Source organism: Drosophila ficusphila, unplaced genomic scaffold, assembly GCF_018152265.1.
Source record: "Drosophila ficusphila isolate 14025-0441.05 unplaced genomic scaffold, ASM1815226v1 contig_197, whole genome shotgun sequence".
Classification (NCBI taxonomy): Eukaryota; Metazoa; Arthropoda; class Insecta; order Diptera; family Drosophilidae; genus Drosophila; species Drosophila ficusphila.
In genome coordinates this window covers 6,791,089-6,815,245 of record NW_025064091.1, presented here as the reverse complement: position 1 = coordinate 6,815,245, position 24,157 = coordinate 6,791,089, and the positions used below count along the sequence as shown (strand labels likewise).

The 24,157-nt window shown below is 37.4% G+C and overlaps 1 protein-coding gene and 1 long non-coding RNA gene across 2 annotated transcripts in view; both read right to left on the bottom strand.

Moving 5' to 3' along the window:
• LOC108097967 overlaps positions 1-24,157 on the bottom strand; it is a 97,403-nt gene that overhangs the window by 27,019 nt on the left and 46,227 nt on the right.
• LOC108097969 lies at positions 5,157-23,918 on the bottom strand. Its single transcript, XR_001771814.2, has 2 exons — positions 23,405-23,918; positions 5,157-9,524 (listed from the first exon to the last, which is right to left on the bottom strand). It is a non-coding gene; the product is annotated as an uncharacterized LOC108097969 (long non-coding RNA).

Sequence of the window (24,157 nt, the reverse complement as noted above, 5' to 3'; positions counted from 1 at the left end):
GAAAAATAAAGAGAAAGGGGCGACCACTGTTGACACACGTTGCAGTTTGGCTTAATTAAGATAACCCTAGTGTTTACTCAACCCGGTCGGATTAGCTGTCTGGCGCCATCTGGCGGCGTCACCAGATAAAAAAGGGGGAAAGTCAAAAAATCCAAAAGAGCAACGATAAAATTAATTACAGGCTAAACAAATTGAGCCGTTAAATTTTATGTTATGTTTACATTAGCTGAAAAATAATAATATTTTTCTAAAACCCCCCAACACTCCGTATTTACCAAACAGTGTAAATGGCCATCGAGTTGAAGGCAACTTCCCGTCGCGGCCTTGACTCACCTGCAATGAGACAGAGAAAAGAGAGAGATTCTTAATTAGTTTCCCGCAAAAAAGGTAAATTGGTATTTAAAATGCAAGGTCTAGTCAAAGGTGAGACACTCAATTATCCTTCCCCCAAACAACCTGCCAATTACGGCAATTCCGCCCCCGCAGTTTCCACTTCAGTTTTAAATCTACGCCCACGAAAGATGCGTAGAAATCAATGGGGAAAACGCGAAAAAGAAGTCAAAAACATTCAACATTCAAATAAAATACAAAACTCACCGAACGAAAGCGAAATTTTTCTTCTTTTGTTCGGCGATTCGCTTTTTTCGGTTAATAAGATTAATTTGCAGTCGTCATCGAAGTCGGTTCGCCTAAGGCGCTTACAAAAATATCTTATGCTTTTCCCACATCTCGGAACCAAAAAAAAAATATAAATAAATAAAGAAGAAAAACGTGGGCGACATGCAAATTGAATTGAATGGCATTGTTGTAAGGCGCAACATATGTCATGTCCAGATGTTTAAACAATTTGGTAGATACTTTGGATACACAGTGCGTTTCGCAACTGCAGTCCGAGTCTCGAATGTCGCCAGAGAAATAAGTGTGTTGCAAAAAAGCAAATATCGAGGCTTGATTATAGTATCATGTGAAATTCCTAGGAGTCGAAATTAATTTTCACATTTATTGTTAGAAGATTAAGCACGACTGGTTTTTTTGTGTGATGTATTTATATAAACCTTGACAAATGACTCTTCAAAGAAATTAAAATGTTTTGGATTAAAGATACATTTAATATTTATCGTTTCGTTTAATCCCAATCAGGTCAATGTGTTTTTACAAAAAATAATCATAACGGTATTGCACTTTCGGCACACACTGTTCGTGGCACCAGCTTCACAGAAATAAATATAAAAACCACTAAACCAAAATTAATGACTTTGCCGCGGTGTCTTTTCGAATTTTTTTATTATTTAACTATGCAGCGTTGACAAATTGCATTTCGTTTGGGATTTTCGTGCGTTTTGTCTGTTTCGTTTCTGATTAAATTTTTATATACAGCTCCAGCATTGTAAAGAATTAATTAAAAACAAAGTAGTATTATTGAAATGGACAAAAAGCGGCAGAGGTAAAAATGCAAGTCGTTCGAGTGACTCCCACGTCAAAAAGCGCGACTCAAGAACGGAAAAAACAGTATTTTAAGCGACGCCCCCGACATTGACATTGGAAGTTTGTCATAAACACGACACAAGATCGAACACAGATAAAACAAATTGCAAAAACATGAAAAAGCGCAACTAACTTGACTTTGAATGGGCAGAAAGACAGAAAAAAACCGACAAACGAGCTGCAATTGAATTCAGTATTTGATATTGATTGATCTCGGCTTAATTGTGAAAAAACGTTACAGGAAATGTTTTATATGTAGTTTCAACGGAACTGGACAGAGACTGCAAAATGGTCACGTGTTTTTTCAATCAATTCGTTGTTTCTGTATATTTTTAAAATGAAAGCAGAGATATTAAAGAAAGAATCTACGCGTTGTTGAAAATGTATCTTTGAACAAAAGCCGAAGCTAAGGTTACAAGTATGTATGTAGATACTGGAGGCATATTGAGATACAGCATTAATAACAATTATGCGGCAATTTCAATAGCGCTGGGCGGAGTTGACGAAGCCAAAGACAATATTCAAATTAAATTCTAATTTAGTAGCTACTAAAGGTCGCAGGCAGCGCCAGCGGACGCCTCAAGTTGAAAGTGAATTTGAAGCGTTTTCGGTTTATTTCACCCAGACGTCGACGCCGACGGTGACGCCGGCAGCGACAGCAAATTAAACGCTCATTAGCATATTCCAAAGTCAGAACGCGATAGGCGGCTGGCGGTACAGCGGGGGCTGGGGGGAGGGGGAGGAAGAAGGTAGGTAACGGGGATCCAAAGGGAGCCATGCATGCGAGCACGCACGAAATCACCTCCTAAAGGCAAATACAGGAAACGCTCCCTGCGACGAACGTTCGAAGTGCCTCCAAAAATTATAACAGTAAAACAACAATACAGAAAAAATAAAATAAAAATATTAAGAACAGAATATCAATTTCAGATTCATTGATAACATATTACATTTTGTTTAATTTTCAATGCTGATCAGAAAAGCCTTTACAAAAATGGGGCATTAAAAACTGGGTTCAAAAATGATCTAATAAAATGATTGGTAAATTTTTAAAATATTTTTTACAGTGCACCTTAGATGGATACGCACGCATGGGAAGAACAGAAAGAGATAGATAGCTCCAGCAGGAAGTGTCTTCCTCTTTTGGGGCGAAAGAGAGGCCTGCTAACAATAACAACTAGAGAGGAAAAGAGAAGGAGCGAACGAGATGAGGCGGCAAAATAAATTAATTTGCTTCAGCCGCTTACCTATAGGAATATATATATTATCCTATATACATACATATATATATCCCTTCCTGCCATATGGAGTATTTTTTAGCAGGATGAAAGGGGAAAGGAAGTGGCCGCCCTTTCTCCTCCTCTGGAGAGCTTTTGCGGCCCCATTGCGTGTCATTCAATTTACATTAATTTAGTTGATGTTACACTTGCGGCAAACCAAAAAAGGGCGGCGGGCGGCGAGTTTGGAATGGGGGGCGTGGCCGCGTCAAGAGCAATTTGATTAGGCCAAGCTAAAGCCGAAGGAGGCGGTGGAAGTCAAAGCGAGTCAAGCCGATTGAAGACAGTTTGTCAATCACTGAACTCCAAGGGTCAGGAAAAAGTGTAAAAATAAAAACTCGCGTTGGGTTAGGAAAAAGAAATTCATTAAAAAAAACGGTTGGACCCTGATCTGCATAAATAATGTGTACAAAATCGGTAAGAGAAGAAAGGGTTATGGAAAGCCCTTATAAGAAAAATCAAAGAATTGTTGGAGAACAGCTGGTGACTCAGGATCGGCTTTAAACCTGAATTCACCACATCAAAAGTAATTTATTTATTTACTCCAGTCTTAATTTGACCGTGTTTTCGATGTTATTTACAGCTGAGTTATTGGCAGATTGGGGCAGAGATATCAGTATCGAAATAGCTAAAGCCAAGGGTCAATAACTGACTCTTAACCCCTTCCAAAAATATCTGATCCAGTTAAACAAAGTAAATACAAACAAAATTCTTCGAAAATCGTGGGGGGAAATCGCAGTAGTAGCAAAGGGGAGCCACAAAAAAAAGGGGGAGTTGTAGATAGTCTTCTTAACATTTCGAGGGAACTCCATTGGATTCTACAGAAATCCGTCGCTCAATCGGATGGCGCGAGTCGGCGGATTTCGCGATTTCGTCAATGAATATATTGTATATAGTGAGTCATATGGTCAGTCCCCCCTGGCTAACGGTTAAGCGGACAGGCGAATCAAAAGAAAAGTGTGAGAAAGGAAAAATGAAATATTTAAAGTCGCAATCGCAGTAAAGAGACAAATGAGTGACAAAAAGTGGGGACAAGCCAGCCGATGGAGATTATAAGAGAACTGAATGAAGAGAGCGATAAGATGGGGATACCCCGAGGTAGAAAGAGTACTCCACTACTCCACTCCTTCTCATTAGTTCTTATTAGAAATGATTTTTTGGCTTACCCTTCTTTAACCCTTTGTTACAAGGTAACACAAAGACTTAAAAACAGTGGCTTTAGGAACAACATTTTAAGTAAGCATAATCCGGAAATTACTTAAAATATAAGCTAGTAAAATTGTTCAATAAGCCCCACAACTAGATAACAATTAAATAAACTACAAATAGTTGTTTTGCCATCAAATTAAATCAAACTTTTTAGCTAAGTTCTCTAGAAATTCATTTACAAATTAACAAAAGTGGCGAGTATTGTTTTACCTACATGAAACATTAGTAGTAGTTTTTTTTAAATTATGAGTATTATAACTAACTTTTTAATCGCAACATTTTAATAAGCTCCACAGCCACTAAAGGTGGTTAAATGAGTGTATGCCCTTGTGTAAAGCAACCAAACGTGTGCCGAAAATAAACCGAGTTTTTTTCGAACCTTTGAGCTAACCCCAAAATGCACTTAGCTGCTGAGGAATTTGTATGTTCAGAGGCTTACCGCCTCTTGAACTCTGCCTAAATGTTAATTTTTGCGCATTATATGCCGTTATTTAACTTTTGTACATTATTTTTTTCTTATTTCGTATTTCGTATTTCTTTGTCGCAGCGAGAGAGCTGCGAACAGATTTGAGTCAAGGACGTGACTTTTATAGCAAGTTCGCCCTTCGGCGGTTCAACTTGTGATTATAATCATGATGATGATGTAGCTACTTCTCCGGCTTCTTCTGCTTCTTCATCGTCCACCTACTCAATGGGTTAACAGTTGAGTTTTGTTTATACAACGATAATTGAAGGGGGTCTCTTGCCATCCATTCAAGTTCAAGTCGAAACTGAAACCCGTCACAATATTAATTTTTCTCTTTGCACCTGTTGGAGTGACTCCCCATTGAACTTGATTGCGAATTTATCAAAAAATTCAAATTTCATTTCAGAGGGTTGGGTCTTTAATTGGAGTCAATACAGTTTTATTTTTTCTTTTTATTTATTACATGTGTGTTTCTGTTTTAAATTGCTGGGCTTTGAATTTCATTTGTACAACATTTTCTCGATTCGGGTTACATTTTTATTTCTAACTTTTTGGACGTGATATTGCCAGTATTTTTATTTTTATTGACTGGTTTTTTCAACCTAACCATTTTTGATAATGTTTTGTGTATCCAATTGCTTTGTATTATATTTTGCAGCATTTGAAGCTGTTGTATTATATTTTCTGCATTTTTGTTATTTGGCATTGTGTTATTTTCGCCTGCAACTCTTTCACTGTTGCTGTGTTTATTTTTTTTTTTTTTTTTTGGTTGGAGCAGGTTCAAATGATGGGTGCAGCATTTATTTGTTGTGAAAAGGGAGTGTTTGGGAAAGGGTGTGGAGGCTAGGGCCCTCTCTTTTTGCCATAATTCGCCTCTCTTGCGCTCGACTTTTCCACTTTCCACATCCATCATCATCAATAGCGGAACTCCGCTTCAAAGGATGTTCTGGAATGGAAAGCTAACCAAGCGTGGTCACCACAGCAGTCCGACTCTTTTACGAGCTACCCCTTTCTTTCCAACCTTAGAGACCAATTATATGCAGATTTGTTAACTTCAGGGTAAAACATTCTCGGTTACACAAACAAAATGCCAAACATAAGTCAAAACAAACTTTACATATGAGAAAGATCAAAATAAGTAAGAAAACCAAAATGAAAAGAGGAATTTGTGGTTTTTAAAGAAAAACTTTTCCACTTGTCCTAATGATTCCGTCAGATATATGTATTTTGCTCGTTTTTTCAGCTAATTAGTTTACTATTGCAAATTGGAACTTTGTTTTGAAACTATTCGTTTTTGGGTCAGTGTAAGAAAGTCGATCAATCATCACAAAGTGGGAAACGCAATATAAAACAAAGCTCGAAAAAAGAAAAGTTTCCCAATGCGTGGAGAGCAATATGTTAGTGGATCTAATTAAGATCAGGCCTGAAATATATAAAAATAACATAAAAGGCGGCAGTTGCCAAAGCAGGAAAATATATCGAAAATGGAGTAATTGAATAGCCATATAAAATCGAAAATAATAATTGGGATAAGTAAGCAGTCCGTCTGAAATTGTATTCCGCTGATGTCATCACATTTTTTTTAGTTTTCGAAGCAACAACAAACAACTTAACTAAAAATTATATAAGAAGTATCTGTTTTTTTTTGGAGATACTATTAAAAATAACTCAAAGGTTTTGGTTGCTGGGCAATTACACAAAATCGCATCAAAACGCTACAACATATATTTAAAAAGTTGATAAGAATATTCTCGATGTATAATACAACCATCACTTCATCGGCGTGAACTTCCGTATAGCGAACTCTGTCTTTTCACGACATCAAATTTCACTGTTCATTGCACTCAGAAAATCTATACAAACAAAGCAAACATCTTGGGAAAGCCCAGGAAACCTTCAGATGAAATTAGTGGGGGTCACGAGTACACCCATTTGATGATGCGAACAACCAGGGAAAATCGACATTAGTCCTTCGCTGAGTTCGCAAGAAAAAAGCACAAATAATAATAATGAGTGTGGGGCACAAAAAAATAATAGGAGCGGAAAAAAACAAAAAACAGAGAACAGTGGAAAGCAAAAGCGAAAAAAGCAAGAACTTAATACGCTTTAAATGAGTCGCAAACTGTCATAAAGTCGAGTGTCAAATGGGTTATCTGCCGATGTCTGAGGGCAAAAAGAACCGACGGCCAACGCAGAGTTCTCAAGATCGCAGATCGCGGATCGTCAAAAGGAAAACTTAAGAAGGGAAAAACATCACATCACATCGTATATTCTCCCCCTTGAAGCTAAAAACGCTCCGCGTTCAAGGTTAATTGTGCAATAATTTATGAAACTTTATGAAATGGCAAATGCGACAAAACAAAGCAAACAAATTAACATACAGCTGGCTGGCTGCTTTGCCATATAAAGTCGCGATACAGATACGGATACACAGATACAGATACAGCTGCAGATGTCCAGATACAGTCACTTTAGCCATAGATGCAAGACGCAAAATTATAGTTCTTTAGTTCGCTCTCATTGTTTCGCATGGCAAGCATTTAACAACAATTATCGCCATTACGAACATTTATTTTGATCACCAAAGCACGTATCAACATTAAATGGGAAGATATATAGTATTGGGAACAGTTTGTCACATCTCATCTTAAATATTAATTAAATATGCATTATAAATATTTTAAATTAATTTTTATTGAATTTGAAAAATATTTGCTTTTTTGGTAATACATTTATGAAATATATAAATAAGTTAAAATAGCCTTTTAAAATCGAAACATATTTTGCCGAAATGCACTGTCCAGTGTGCTGAATCTGCATTCAAATTATTTTTAAATTAAAGCATTTTGAGTCACTTTCCGATTACTGGCAAATGAAAAGCGCCAGCGCCAATGAATTATAGAAACATTTTGGTTTTGACTTCGAAAGAAAATTCATAAACAAAGCGAAAAAAACAATAACACTTAAAGATTCGTTTGCACATATTTGTATAATCATCACAATCTTTGGACCATTTAAAAAGCTATGAAATAACCGGCACAACAATAACATTTGGCTAAACTTCCGGATCCGAAAGAGATGGCCGATCTGCGGGTCGAAAAAGATGGCTATAGCTGCCAACAAACTTTTTGAAGGTTCAAGGTAACATTTTTCGTACATTTCTCGTATATTTTTCTTTACTTTGGCATTAAATGATATTTAATTTGCATTTTGCACGGGAAATGTGAGGGGAAGGTGCAAAAGGCGAAGGTGGGTGAGTGGGTGGTGCGGTGGCCGCCGAATGCCCAATTAAGTTTGATGAGCAGAGAACGAGGCGCAAGATGACATCCGTTTGAGTTCAAGAAACCGCCGACAGCTGACGGCAACGAAAACGCCACTGACGCACCACCGCACCACAGTGGTGCTAAAAACGTTTGACTGTTAAATAATAATAGCATTTCTTTTTTAAGGAAATTTCATAATTGAGCGCGAATTCATTGGCACCTTTTTGAGTTAAACATATACATTCAGAAAAAATTGTTTCTTTTATAAAACATTTTGAATAATTAAAAAAGATTTTTCATTATCTTCAGATTTTTGTTCCACTGTGCAGCAAATTCAAGAATAATAAAATAGTCATATTAAAAAAGTTCGAGAAGGCAATAATTATGTAAGTTGTAGGGAATGTTAGTGAATAAATCACTTACATATCAATATTTATCCTATGCTATTGCCATTTAATAAAGTATCAAACTGTGATACATACTTCTTGTACATATTACCCCTATAAATAGTATTCGTTCCACTGTGACTTTGTGTCATCTCATAGGCATCTTCGCATTGTTTATTTTTTTGTTTGACAAATTATGAACACGTTTCGTGTGTGTTTCTTCTGCGGCCAGTGGATTGTAGATTTGGCATTTGAGATTTCGGATTGTGGGGCATCGAACCATTCGTCAGTTGATAAGATCGATGGGGCACAAGTAGAAAGAGAGGAGAAACAAAGTGGGAGTGGGAGTGGGAGAGCAGATAGAGCTGGGGACCTTCATCCAAATGGCTTCGGCTGCGGATGGTCAAAGGTGAGTGAACTGACCGGCATTACCCAACAGCGGATCGGGTGGCTATAACCATTAATGCGAACGGGCCGAATCTGTATCTGTATCTGCATTTCCTCCTCAATTGTAGCCATGACTGATAAAAGTGAAAGGCAATTTGTGAACTTTTCAATGCTTTTGTCTATTTTATGTGGTACCCCCGATTTTGTTCGCCGATATATTTTGTTGTGGGTGACCCGGCGGCACCGAGGGCGGGGTCGCAAGGTTACCCTTAAAAATCCGAAAATGTTTTTTAATTAAAAACTGCAGAAAAGGGAGAAGAGAGGTCAGCCACTCGGTCGGTTGGTGGGTCGATGGGTCTGTCAGTCCCTCGAACAGTCATCGCATCGCATTGCTGTGTGCTCCACTGATGTCAGCTGCATCATCTCCCCATCTCTAGCGGATGAGTCAGTATCCGAGAGATATAAATTTGTTTTGGTCTTTGCCAAGTTCTTTTCAGACCGGCAATAAATGGCCAAAAGCAGCAGAAAGCCAGAGATACAAAACAAACCGAGAACCGAGAATCGGCAAAGCACAGCTAAGGGTAAATTATTAGTGGGTGATGCTTTGAGCTTATGTCAGAAGATTATTAAAATATTTTTGGAACAAGATCTGGTTTGCCAAACTATGAAAACGAATTTATTTTGCTTTTTTAGTAACAGAATGCATACCAATATCCCAATTAATACTTTCAATGTTTGTTTCTGTTATTACTACATTTATCATTTTTTTCGGGTAATATTTTTTTTGTTTTTCTTTTTTTCCCCCAGCTGTACTTCACTTATAAATGTGGATGTTAGTCATGCAGGGACTGCAGTTAGACAAAGATGAAAGGAACTGCGAAAGAGAGAGGGAAGTTCGAATCGAGTGTTCTACCATGAGTCACTTTTTGGGGAACCGAGAATCAGGAACTTTTGCCAAGATTAATGGATGTGCTTCTTTCCCTTGAAAACAGTTAGCCCACTTACCAAAAGATTTCCGAATCAAGATTAGCGAAATGATGGAATTACTCACCTGAAATGAAAGAGAAGACGGCAATTAGCACAAAGTATTCGCAAGTCAGATGAAATACAAAATGCAGCCAACAAATAAAGCATTCGGGTAAAAGTAAAAGCGCAACAAGTTGCGTGTGGGCGTGGCAAAGAAAAAAAATAAACAAACATAAGGAAAAACAAAAATAAAAAGTGAAAAGCAACTCTAAGCAAACGAAAGAGACGGGACACACTTAGGTGGAACCAAAAGTTAATAACTTAGACCCAAATGAAAGTGAAAAGGGCAAATAAAAGTAAAAATAGAAATGCAAATGGAAATGGAAAAAATAGTAAAGTTAGGCGAATGGTTAAATGGGAAAAGCGCCGAAATGGGGAAATGGTCACAGAAATGAGGCCGACAGACTAAATTACAAATCAATAAGCAAATACAATATGCACGGTCAGACAGTGCGTTTCACTGTTGTAAGGCAACGGCACGCAAGCCGCGGAGTCGTAAAAAGTAGTCTTTAACTACTTCCCAAAACAAAATATTGATGATGGGTACGGTAGTAAAAATGCTAAATTGATCGAATATTAATTACTTCATTAATATCTAGCCAACTAAAATTAAAATAAAACGATCTAAATGGCGACCAATCGAAAAGATTTTCTCAAAACTGTTTATCGGACTCAATTATGTTGTTAAATTACAATGTAGCCAAGGACTCAATCAGAGCTTGAAATAAAATTCACATAAAATCAATGTGAAAGCCGGAAAAGACGTGCATTTGATGCCTTGTCAGCCCGAAAGACTCAACTATCAATTTCCACTCTTATGGTTATGTGGCAAAGTGTAAGTTCGACCTTTACGAGTCGTAAACTTACGCACCTCCCCCGACTTTGTGGCTTCGATTTTGGTTTATGTGACGCAGACAAATAGTAAAAATAGTTGTCAACTTCTCGCCCACTTTTGATGGACTATTCAGAAGTTAAGGGCCACGGCGGCGATAGAATGGAATGCAAGCCTTTAAGGGGAAATCTGCCATCAAAGGAGGCGATGAGATGAGCTGAGATGAGATGAGAGCAAAGAAAAATGTTGCTCTGGCATTTTTCCATCAGCCAAGTGTCAACTACCAAACTTCCCGGGGCTCATGATTAAGATGACAATCCCAGAAACCGAGGGAAATGCGCGGTGGATGAGCGGAAAAAGTCGAGACAAAATGGCAAATCCAAAGAGTTTTGACGCCGACAATGCGCGCATGATAAAAATAATCATAATGCAAACACCGAAAGGTTGTCCCCGCGAAAAGATACAAAGATACAGAGATACAGAAGAAAAGCAACAGTGCACAGACAGATGGATGGATAGATAGATAGATGGATAGATGGATGGATGGATGGATAGATGGGGGAGAATCGGTGGGAAAATGGATGTGCGGAATACGTGAATAGAATTTTGTCATCAGCCATCGAGATGATGCAACGTAAATGGCATCACAGGAACCTGTTTTCACCAAAGATGATGAGAAATCAACTTGGTAAAGTCAAGAGACCAAAGTTTTTCTAAGTCATTTCAGCTTCAAAACATCTACCCATTTGTCGAGTATTTAAACTCGAATTTACATAACTTTTTAAAGACTTTGCCTGTCTTATATTTTTATTATACCGAAAGCATGCCTAAATTTCCGTTTTAACCGTTTCCCTTTTCACTAGTTTATTTTACTCATTAACATTTTAACCACAAAAAATAATATAAATATTAAAAGGTAATTAATCTGGCAAAGGTAAAACTTGAAAGTCGGTTTCTTGGTAATTTTCTTCGAGGAAACTTAATAACAGATGAGCTGCAGGCGTGGCTTGGGTCTTTAACTTAAGGCGATGGATGCAATGGAGTGAATAACTTATCAATTTGTTAATTAATTCCCGGCTAAAAACAACGAACAAAAGCGAGCAGTCTGGATTGGTTGGTTGTCAAGTGCAAAAAAATCACTTAATTGTCGTTTTGCATTTATTTGATGTTTTTCTTTTTATTTAAAGGGGAAAAAGAGCCTTGTTTTTGTTTTTTTTTTTGATTACAATGGCTGTAAAAAGTGCCACCCAAGTGGAAAACAAAAGGCAAGTAGCACAAAGGCGTTGAGAGCCAATTAATGGGACCGCCTCAATAACCGACTGTCGGAATCAGTAATTGACAAACCGAGCGACCAACTGATTGACTGACTGACCATCGGATTGACTTACTGACTGACTGAATGACTGTCGACGAGTGCGTCAATTGGCATCGTCGTTAAAATGATAGAGAGCGGCATTTCTATCAGCGCGTGCAATTGTCAATTAAAGTGCGAGCTGCAAGTAATTAATGGCAGGCGAACAGAGTCCAAACATCAGCCACACTATCAAAACTGAGAATTTTCATATATAATATGAAAACTCAAAAAAAAAAAAAAAAAAAAAAAATGCACCGAGAAAACCGACCCTGAATGTTCAGAAATCTTTCCTAATCTGTTCAAGACAAACAAAAGTATAATGTTTCATAAGTTTTCTGATTTATGGTTTCTTGATGAAGAATTGCATCCCACAGATATAAAGTTCTTTGGTCAAAGGTTTTACCATATCCTTATTTTTAGAATAATTCCCAATCGACAGCTGTAACAGCTGTGCACAGATCCGTGGAATAAATAACAAATTGAACATGGGCTTCGGCACAAGGCAAACGAAGGGAAGTTAGCACTTTGTCCGTGAGTTTTCAATTGCTTTCTCCGCTGCACTTTCCTTCCCATTTCCCTCGTCTTCCATCACAACTTTTCTTGAGTTGTTTATGTTGTCGCTGGCATTGATAATGAACAACTGTGGATGCCTTTGTATTTATAAGTATTGGCCCTTATCGCACATCATTACAGAACAGCTTGCAAAGTCAAGCGCAAAGAAGAAAAATAGGAGGCAAATTGTGGATTTTCAATATCAAAAAGGTTCCATGGTTTTCAGGCATTTGGAAAAATTCTGCGCAACTAGTTCCAATTAGAATCGGTTCTGTTGGGTATCTATTTACCATCTGCACCTGCTTTTCACACCACCATCCAGCTTTTGTCGCACCAGCGAAAAAATTGTCATTAGAGATTTAGATAAAATATCAGCAAAGCGTTTGACAGGTTTTGTTTCCAATCAAATTAATACACCTTTACAAAGGGATCAAGCGCAAAATGATAAGAACTTATCCGAAAAAAATGTATATTTGTTATTTCGCTTTATGTTACTTTAATTGAAATATTTCTTAATTCATATAAGGTATTTTATTTTATTTCCCCAACAACTCTTCTTTTTCAAGGAATATTATACAAACTTGGTTTCTATCTGATTATTATAAAAAATTAAGCATACAAAAATGTTTATAAAAATGGTTTTACCATTTTTTCCATCACTATTATTTTGCGCTTGGCTGTAATTGGCTTCCCCCTTCGCACACCCAGTTTGAATGCACATACGCATTGGAAATGTTCCCATTGTTGGTCTTATTGCTGTTGATGCGTGTCAAGCAGTTGGCTCTATATGGTATCTACCCCTGCCTTTTGGACCCCATACCCCTCAGAACCTTCCTCCAGTCACCCTCTCTATATAGCATATAGCATATAGCATATCTCATTCTCCGTTCCACTTCTCGGCTCGCTTCAATTTCCAGGCATGACCATAGTACGATAACTGATATCGGAGGGATATCGGTAGGAGGTTCTCCGCAATTCTCTACAAGTCTCTCTCAGTTCTCTGTTCTCGGCTTCCCTTTTGGGTTTTGGGTCTATTGTGTACTACTCCCTTTCCATGTTTCCTCTTTATCACTTTAGCTATCCCCCTCTTTTTTGCTGATAGGCAAAATCGAGGGTGGCATCTATAATATTCTGTACGTAAATGGTACAGCAAAAAAAAATTATGCGATGAATACAGTTTATATGCCTATTTAACTTATAATAAAAATGCACAAATTATGAATTAAACTTTTAAAATAAATAACATTTTTGTTTTTTATTAAAAAATTATTAATATAATTTTTCAAAACTTTTTACGAAGTTACTTCTATTCGAATTGTAATAAATATCGGCTTCCGGTAAGCATTTTAATATTTCCGCATTTTTCTAATGTAAACAAATTCATCAAAATTCACACAAAACCAATAATTCTTATACGTTAAATAAATGCAGAAAAGGGTGAAGGTAAATATTTGGGTGTGAGTTTGGGTTCGCTTAGTTTGGGTTTTAGTTCAAAGGCCACCGATTAAAAGGTATTTAAGAAGGTCGCATTAGGCAAATGCTTTATGTTTAGCCAACAAAACAGAAATTATGCAAATCTCTAACCGACCAACAACGCCCCAAAAAATAAATAACTAACCGTTTTGTGTTTGATGAGCGATTCAAAAATTTCAATTAGCGGACTTAATTATTTTCCCATTACAGCTGAGATTTATGCAGATGGGAGGGGCGCAGCCAAAGGTCGCCAAACAAATCATCAAAGTCCAGGAGCACTCAGTGCCAGAAAAAAGCAGGCAACAAAAAAAGAAAAAGAAGAAAACAACACCGAAAACCAAAATAAAATCCAAACGAATTCGATTCAATTCAATCAACAAAGGAACAACACCGAAACAAAGTTCAAGGGCATTTACAACTAAGAAACGATAGGAATCAATTTGTTGGGCTTGTTATTATCGGCAAGGCCACCGAAAATCATATAAATCAATAAAAATAAAGGGATTTCGTATTAAATATTGATTGAAAAGTTTACTTTCAGAAATCGCACCAAAGTGACATGGGGCCCGGCCCACATGGGAAAATATGGGCAGGAATGAAATTGGAGAACAACGTGGATTTTCACCGGGGTAAATGGAGCAACGAAAATTGATTTACACGAATTTCCTCCCCCCCCCTCCACGAGATTTTCCGTTTTATCAAATAGTCAAGAAATTGAGGAAATCGAAGAGAATTGGACTGAGAAATTGGCAGGGAAACAAGTGGGCGTGGCTCTTGAGACGATTACTGTCCAGCTCATTTGGCAGCCAATTAAGAGTAAATCCAAGCTCCCCATCTACGAGGCAATCGAGGAGAATAAGATGTGTGAGAACGGAAAGACTAATGAAAGGATATGCCCCTTGAAGAAAGGTAAGTGAAGGCAGTGAGGGAGAATTAAGACCTCGACTGTAAGACTTTGACTGAAAAGACGATGACTTAAAACCGCCTTACACTTTAGAAAAAATCAAGGCATTGATGTAAACGAATGGTAAATAGCATTATTTTTCTTTTTTGTCTGTATTTCTACAAAATTAATTATTAATGTGGTTTGCCATAGACATTTAAATGACTTTTAAAAGGTGTAAACGCTAAATAGAACGACGGAATGGGTTTTTAATATGCAGTAAATCATCTCTGGCATTTTTAATTACTGTAAAGGCTGCGAACTAATTCGAAATTATGAAATATTTGAAGGCTCCATGGGAAAGGGGCTTTTGCTTTAGCTTTCGATTGACTGGCCATAATTTGAACCTTCAGAATGACAGGAATCCCGGTTCTGTGTCGCAAAAGAAGCACTCGGCACTTGTTGGCCACCCAACGAACAGCAAACAACCATCCAACGGAAGAGCTCCGTTTTCGGGAAAATTCCCGCTTTGACACGCATTTCCCAGAAGCCAGTTGGAAAACGGTCTTGGGGTTTCGGGTGTTGCCAAGCCAACCTATTAGCCCACTCCATCAGGCTCATCAGAATCGGTCGTCATTAGCATGGAGGGCTGCCTGTTGTTGTGTGGCGTAATTAATGGCTTTCCCACCACCCACTACCCACCCAGCCACTCAGCCACCCATTTGCCCCACCAACCAACCAGGTGGTAACAGGTTACCAGAACAGCGTAACGGTAGTACTTCTTGGTAACCGCACACACACACACACACACACATACACATACACATACAAGGGTGGCTAATTTGTTACATGGGAAAAACTGCAGCCGTGATGAGGCTCGGATAAAATGATGCAACAGCCGATATCGCATGTGCATATAGACCATATAGTGCAGCAATAAATCATGCATACTCCCGATATATATAGATCAGCTGTCGTAAATCGATTGCCCTGACCCAAATTCCTATTATTTTTTTGGCCTCTGACGATAATTGAATTATGGCAAATTATGAATGAAAGCCTTGCAGAGACAACTGAAAATTTAAAACATTTGCATACATGCACAGGCGGAAATCGGAGATCCGCTCAATAAATTTCGATGCCTTACATTTGGCATGCTTCAAACACATCACACAAATTTGTTAAAATTGGAAACACGATTTATCTGCAAATACTTGTTGCACTATAAATATTATGTATATATTTTATCAGAAACCAGATTTTATTAAACTGTTTATATTACTTTTTGGCCAAATAAACACTCAAAATATTGATATTCCCCAACGCTAGACTAAAGACAGCTGATTAATTGTCGATGCAAATCGTGGTCTTTGCTTGCGAGTGAATGACTGTCAAGAAGCAGTCGACGAGGCTGTTAATTACGTGCGACTGATGGAAAAGGTTAATGTTAACATTTGTTTAACGTTCCGCAGCCCCTTCGTCGGGCATTTGTCAAACATTATTTTTCGGGCATTATTCCCCCCATTTTTAAGCCAGGTTTTCGCTGGTTTGGCATTTGCGCCTGCGCTATCGCATGATTGATGATGCCAAAAGGAGCCAGCACGGCGACAAAATGTACCCGTTGAAAAACAAAAGTTCACAGGCCCCCCAGCTGATGAGGAAAATATCCCAGGCCCCAAAACAACAACAAGATATAAACAAATTAAATGAAAAACGACTTATGGTGACAACGGAACGGGAAGGAGTGTGTGTGCGCCGGAGTGTGTGAACTGTAGCAAAGTGTCAGCAACAAAAACAATAAATAAACAGCTGGGGTCGGAAAATTAGTACCTCTGTTAACAGATTTTTAATTGGAAAAATTTGTGGAATATGAAATTAGGTCACTTTAATTGGATTGTGTTTGTTGTTTTTTATTTTACTCAAATCGAAATTTTTCCGGTCCGATTTCTGACACCTCAAACATATGGTTTGCGAATTTGTTTCCTGTAAACAAATAAAATTAAAGAATTTTGTTTATGAACAATTTTTTCAACACTATCATTGCCGCCGCAGCTGTATCCCGAAATTTATGTCTTCGCATGTAATGCACTTAACTCTTTGTTGACAGATATTTTCGTATTGTTTTTATTGCTGGCCACCATTAACCCATCGACCAACTGACTTTTAGCCGAAAAATACCTTTGTGTGTAGTAAATGGAAACAAGGCAAAAACACAGCTGAAAAATTGTCGTACGTGGTTGCCCAGTTGGTGGCTCTCCGCCCCCCTAAGACAGCCCTTCCACCCCAACTTCCCCCTCTTCCGCCTCACGAAATGCAAAATCACGTATTGAGTGAGTGTGTGTGCGAAAGAAACTGTCATAAAAATGAGATAAGAATCTCATGGAAATGCGACAGTGACTAGAGCTGATCTAAGAGTTGGGGTCTTATGACAGAGATTGAGCTGAGAAAAGGAGCATGAAAAGCTGAGGAATGAAAAAAAGGATATGAAAAGCTCCTGTGTGGTTCCACTCCACAATAAACTAGGTCTCAACAACCTCAAAATAATCTTTGAAAATATTTGAATACTTTTAGTTTTAGTTTTTCCATTATAAATATTTGAATTATAATTTCTTCCAGTGCACGAATCAGAGTTGGCAGTGGCAGACAAGAAGATTTACGTCAGTGTGTGTCTTTGGGGCCAAGCAATAAAAAATAGTTGAAAACAATTTATAAAACAGCAGCCACAAAAAGTGCCGCTGACTCTCGGTTTTTTATGATTTTCTTTAAATTTTTTTATGTGCGAAACATGCAAAAATCTAGTGTTTTGATGGTAAAAGGGTAAAAATTAAATGTACTACATTAGAGACAAAAAAAAAAGCTGGTCAAAAGATCAAGCATTGTCGCACCTCCCATTTAATATATAAACACAGCTCCACTTTTCCGCCAATCTGAATAATCAAATAGCGCAAATGTGGGCGAAAATTGCGATGGAATTGTTGCTGCTGTTTTTTCGTCACATAATGCAAATAATAGAGGCTTTCCAACGACATAGTATTATGATTCAACTAGCGGTTAATTTAAATCGATCAAATATTTAATCAGTCAATCAATTATGCAATACAAGCATTAAATCTGCGCACATTTTTTCTTGTTTCGACAAATTACATTAAAAGGTGGCATTATAATTAATACTAATGGAAATTATGCCATATTAATTGGTTTTTTGAGTGATTTGTAAATAAATCAGTAGTTGCACAAATATTTGTATATTAACTTAATAAAACGAAAATTTCTGTTACCAAACCATAAGTTTATTTTTTTGGTGTTCTACCGACATTTTGACTTCCACACGGGAATTATTTGGCACAGCTTTGAGAACATTCTGTAGTTGGAGAATAGGCTTTGCCACCATTGTCCTCTGCTCCCGGAAAATAACAACACCCATGTGTTGGGTTGATTTACGATCTGGACCCACTGACTCAACAGGCTTCCTTGGGCGCCACACACACACACACACACACATTATATAAAAATAAGCTGGATTCTAATGCAGCCTGGGCTAAAATACAAACACAATCCTGACCCCTGGCCCTTGCGACCCCCCACAATTGAACAATTGAACGTGGGAATATTGAGCTTCCCCACATCTTCCATCTTTCATCTCCATCATCATCAGCGTCATCTTTTGTGCGGCACTTCTTCCATCGTAAATTACAATTTGTTGGCCAATTTTTGTCGATCTAAGCCGAAGATTTATCGGCCAAATGACATTATATTCAAGTTTTCCTGAGAACTTTTTTCGCTCTCTTCCAGTTTGCTTGCCACTTGGATTTAATTTTGGTTTTATCGCCCATCTCGGCATTATTTATTTATTTCTGTTTTGTTTGAGGCGAAAGCTTTTCAATAAAAACAGTTAAATAATTGTCAAGCAATTACATTATTAAAAATCGATCAGACGGAAAAGAATACTTAACTTGTAAAAGCTTAGATAATATTTCTTTTTTTTAATGCTCAGTTTATTTACTTAAGACCCGCAGTTTTTGTTCAAATAGAGGGGTGCGTTTTATAGATACTTATATATATATATATGTATATATATATATATAAATGGCAAGTTAATGAGCTCAAGTGGTGGAAATGTGGGCGTGGCAGGGGGAGAACAAAGCGAAGGGAGCAAAGACAATAATAAAATCAAATGAAACTAAATTAGTTGTGAAAATAATGTTGGGGACGACTCCGTCGAACTTTCCATCTCCTTCTCATTCTGCCTTCTTTCTCCACCCGCATACACACAACAAAAACTATAAAATTTTACTGGACATGCACATCGAAAAACATTTGATGATTTAAAAAAAAAGTTGTCAATAAATTTGTTTTTTAACAATTTAAACCATTTCATTGTAGATTTAGAAGCCTATAAACAGCTGACAAAAAATTATATTTAAAACACAGGAAATATTTTATACATTATTTGTATAAATATTAATAATACTAATATTATTTAAAAACTCCTTTGAAACTGCTATTATGATGAAAATTAGTGTTCAAGATATTTTGCGATTTTTTCTGTGTACAGCAAAAGAGAAGGCCATAGACCTAGACCTGGTAGCATTTCCCATCAATTAAACTGACAGCAGCATGAGGCCATTACACGCTCATCAAAACACTTAACACACACAAGCACACACACCCCGATTGGGTGGGGGTGGGGGTGGTGTTGTGCGCTGTGGTTGTGGGAGGTGGTGGCCAAGTGGGTAGTGGTGGCTCAATGGCATTGCATTTTTCGCTGTTAAGCAGCGTTGACCTTTCAACTAAACAAACACCCCGATGACCAGCTGCACGCACACAAAATTAAATGAACTAGTTGTTCCCTTTGGGAAATTTTAAATAATTTTTCAGAAGTGGTTAAGACTAAAAGCATCACTTAAATTAAATTATACTGATAAAATATTTATTTAAATGAAAATTGAATTCAAATTTTGTTTTTGTTCTTTTGCTTTAAAGTTTAATGCCGATTTCCATTACTCCAAAAGCAATCCAACTAATTAATCCCCCTTATCCTTTTCCACCTCTCAGATTCCATTTTCACCCTTAAACTTCAGCAGCATTCACTTAATTAAAAATAATCCAATTCTGAAGCGATGATTGGCAGTCGCTTTTGCCATTTTTTCCACTTTTCCCGACAACTTGGAATTGAAAAGGCGAATGTGAATAGGAAAACTTTGACCGTTTTGCCACTTGAACTGCACTTGTTGGGGCAGTCGCGCGTGCCAGATAAGCCTACAGAAACTAACCTCCTTTATCATTTCATGTATATTCTTTAATGGGAATGTGTAAGTTCCTTTGTGTCATAGTACAAAGTCCCAAAAGCGGATTAAAATCGCTAAGAGAAAAGTTTGCCAGCGCATGGGACATTGAAAAGCAAGAAACCGGAAGAAGCCGAAAGAGAAAATATTAATTTAAGAAGCATAACTTTTCACAGCTGCAGTTTGTGAATTACTCCCTTATAAAAATGCAATTCCCTTCCAATTTGAGAACTGTTTTTCGTCCTTAAAGGGTTTTAAACAGAGCTATATAAAATGTTGAAATTTAATATCAAAACCGATTGAGAGAAAAAATAAAATTTAAATTCCCACCTGTTCGGACCTTGCAAAGCTGAACTCCAATGAAAATCGTATTAAAACCAAAACTTTCGTCGAAAATGTTGATTTCAATTAACTTAATGCCCCTCACTAAAACAACAACGACAACTCTAATTTTTTCCAGTTTTGTTTTCTTTTTTCACTGGTTGTTAATGCATTTCCACACGCAAATGAAATCGAAAACCAAAAATCGGGTTAAAGCAAACAAACCAAACCAAAAAGTCAAAAAAAAGAAGATGCAATCTGGGGGACCCTACACATGTTTCCACATTCTGCTGAATGCCGGGGAAAATTGAAAATTGTCAAAATGCGAAGACAACGAAAAATAGCTGCAGCAACAGCGACAAAGAGAAAAAATACGACGACGACGGCGTGAAAAACAAATTAATCAATGTTTAAGGGATCCAAAGGGGGCGGAGGCGGAAAAGTGGGCGGGGTAAAGGATGAATTGGGGGCTGGGCATGCGTTTCAATTCCATTTGTTGCGCTTCAATTTCAAAAAGCAAAAAGAAAACCAACACGAACGCAAGAAAAAATAAAAACAACTTTCGTTTTCCTGCGTTTAGTTGAAATCATTAAAAAATAATCATCTTTCTGCTGGGTTTTCGTTTAATGTATTTTCTGCGTTTTCCACACACTTGTGCACTGACTTTTCCAGCCCAATGTGACCAAGATTCGGTTCGTGTCTGAAAAGCAAATCACTTTCTCCGGTTTCTCGGTTGTAGATCATTGGGTTTGGATTGTCCCCATGTTTTTACATGGGCTTCAATTACTTCTTAGATTCGGTGACACACAAGATGACGCAACTTTCTATATCGCTCTATCTAACTTGACTCCCAGTGTTTTTCGCTCAGTGCACCGCATTGCACGACTTTGTTTTGGTTTCAATTTTCTATTTCTGTTTGTCGCTTAATTTCGTATTTTTCAGGTGCCAAGATGCTTTGCTTTTTGTGATTTCTATACCTGATACTCGTAGAATCAATGGGTATATTGGAGTTGGTAGTGAAATATCTATGAAATTCTTACTATAAGGTAGGCTAAACTGCTTGAAATTTATATAATTAGAAGTTCAACTCTTATACAATCATTTTTCGAATCCCATTTGAAAAGGTTTTCATGTACTTGTTACCATTATTTTTTGTTTGTTTATAACTTTTGTATCATCCAAATTTACCACTGAGTATCTTTGAGTCGTTCTAGGTGCCAGTATAATTTTTTAAATAACTCAATTTGTTGCCAAGCCCTGTCAAACGTCAGCGACGTCTTTTCCTCGACTCTTTGAGTTCCTTTTTACCTCACTGCGCTACGTAAACACACAAGACATATACACACTCCCCGGTTTCTTCCTGTTTACGTATGTTTGTAGCTGCGCATTCGGTTCGACAACAAATGCCAAACATGTGTGGCAAACGTGCGACATATTGAGCATTCCTCGGAATCTGAATCTGTAGCTGAGTCTGAATCTGAATCGGAATCCAAATCGGTTGTCCCGCTGCGCGGGGATGGAAAGATGGATGGGCGGTACAAAAAAAAAAAAAAAAAAAATAACAGGAGAAGGAGGGCGGCATTCAGTGGGTTAAGGAATCGCCGAAACAGCGGGCGTTTAACTGCACGTTTCCTGCCATTTAATTTGATTAAAGCCTGGCGAGCAAAATTTAGCCACGAGGCAAATAAAAATATGAAGTACAAGAATCTGCGGAGGGTAAAAAATACTACCGATCAAAGGTCTCAATCTTGGGCTTTTTGACTTACACAAAACAAAAAACGCAAACCTTAACCTTCAAAGAAGCGCGACAACAAACGAATCCAATTGCAATTCTTAGACTCTGATTTTGGTTAAGGTTTCTTTTGCATAGCCTCAAGTTAAAGAGGCCGAAACGAAACGCTTCACTACAAAGTACAGTGATTAAAAATGATACCGTACTACAATTCCCTAATATATTACCCCAAAACTTTGATTAATTAGTTTTAATTCAGTAATATTCACTTCAATATAAAATAAGCTTTCCTCCTTTTAAACTTAAGTTTTTTTTTAAACTTCTTATTCATTCAAAAATTAGTTCATCTGAACGGTAGAAAGGCTGTGATTAATCACATATTTAATCTAATGAAAAATTGAGTTGCGCAATCAAAACTGGCAAATGACCACTGTACTTTCTTGCATTGGGAGAATATCAGTGGAGTAAAAGGAGTGCGGATCAATTGCAGGTCTTTGGATGCGTTGCATACATTTTTGTCGGCTTAGCCAGAGGCCAAAATTGAAAGCGGCACGAAGTACACTTGATACGTTTTGGTCATCGGGTTGCGGTTCAATTTTTTGCTCATTGCAATTATTTTGTGAGCTTTTGTTGCATATTAATATACCCTTAAAATGGGGGAAAAAACTGGTTGGGCTTGCAGACTGACGTCCGTTTTAGAGCTTAATATTTATGAAAACTTGAGGATAGCTTATTTATCGTGGAAATAAAACAACTAATGAAAGGTGTGGAATACATGAGATCCTAGTTGAACTTGAATTATTTCAATCAAATTTCTGCAATGCAATAAGGGTATTTAAATCTTCGATTTCCGAACTGAGCCCTTTTCTTGCCCCTTTTTTGAGCTTAGCCTTGAGGCTGACTGATTTTTTGCCTACCCTTTTTAATGGGGAAAAGGGTTTTTTATTCAGTGGGGCCAATTGCAGCCCCACATACATACGATGATTTTTGTTTGTTTTCTTATTTTACTTTCTACCTTCTTCACGTTCTTTCTTTCTGGCCAGAATAGTTCCAGGAAAAAATTAAAATGCAACTGCGTGTTGAATTTTTAAATATGCAACTTGGTTTTCGGGCGTTTTTTTTTTTTTTGAGGGCTAAGAAAAATTACAACAATAAATAAAGAGTCTCGGCTTAAAAAAGAAGGAAGATGGGGCAAAAAGGGTTAAGTGCAGGAAGCTCGCGTTTGGCCTCTCTTACGCGCTGGATCGTAAATTAAGAGAAGATAAGGAGGAGGAGACCAGCAAAAGGACTGAAGCAATTATCAATAAGAAAAAGAAGAAACAATGAAGTAAACCAAGTTTAATTGCACACACACACTCGTAACACTGGCTTACACACAAATTAGTCACAGTTCGATTTATAATCTGAGATCGTAATCGTAATCTCCCAATGCACTTTTCTCTCTCTTTCTTTCTATTTGTGATTTGTTTTTACCTTTTTTGAGCCGACGATGATGAGTTGTTCTTGTTTCTGTTCTGTTCTGTTTCTATTCTTTTTCCTGCTTTCTTTTGTTTTCCTTTCTTTTGCTGTATTTTATTTTCTCCTTTTTTTCTATTCTAGAGGCGATCGCTTCTTTTATTCAAGTCACTGCACTTTTGTTTTGCTGTTTTTTTATATTTCTTCGACAGCTGTGTTGCGACAAAAAAACCGCATAAAAACAATAATAATTTGCAGCACGTTTCGGGCTGTTTCTTTGGTTCGCACTTGTTGCTTGCCACAAAAAATAATATGAATTCTTGAGCACTCGCGGCTGCACTTTTCTTTAACGCAAAACAAAAAAACGTTTCGTTTATGTGATTTGAATCAAAAGATTTTCGAATTCGATTCTTAGTGTTCTCAGAGATTTAGCACGAATGCAGTTGCATATAATGGCAACCGCTTTTTCAAAAATATTCAAACGCAAGACGCGCGCGAAAGTAGCGAACGAACCGCTCACGACGAAAGTTGGGAACGCAAAACAAAAACGGAAACAGAAACCAACGGTCATGGCAGAATAAATATAAGGGAGTCTTGTCGGCCACCATACCGTTCGGATTCAGTCCGTTAACGTTCAATTTTGAACTGAAACGTTGTTTGCGGACGGTTTTATTTTTGACCGTTAACCCTTATGTCAGTGGTAAAAAAAAATTCTGTTGCATTTATTTCAGAAGGCGTGAAATTTTTTATCAAAAAAATATTCAGCCAAAC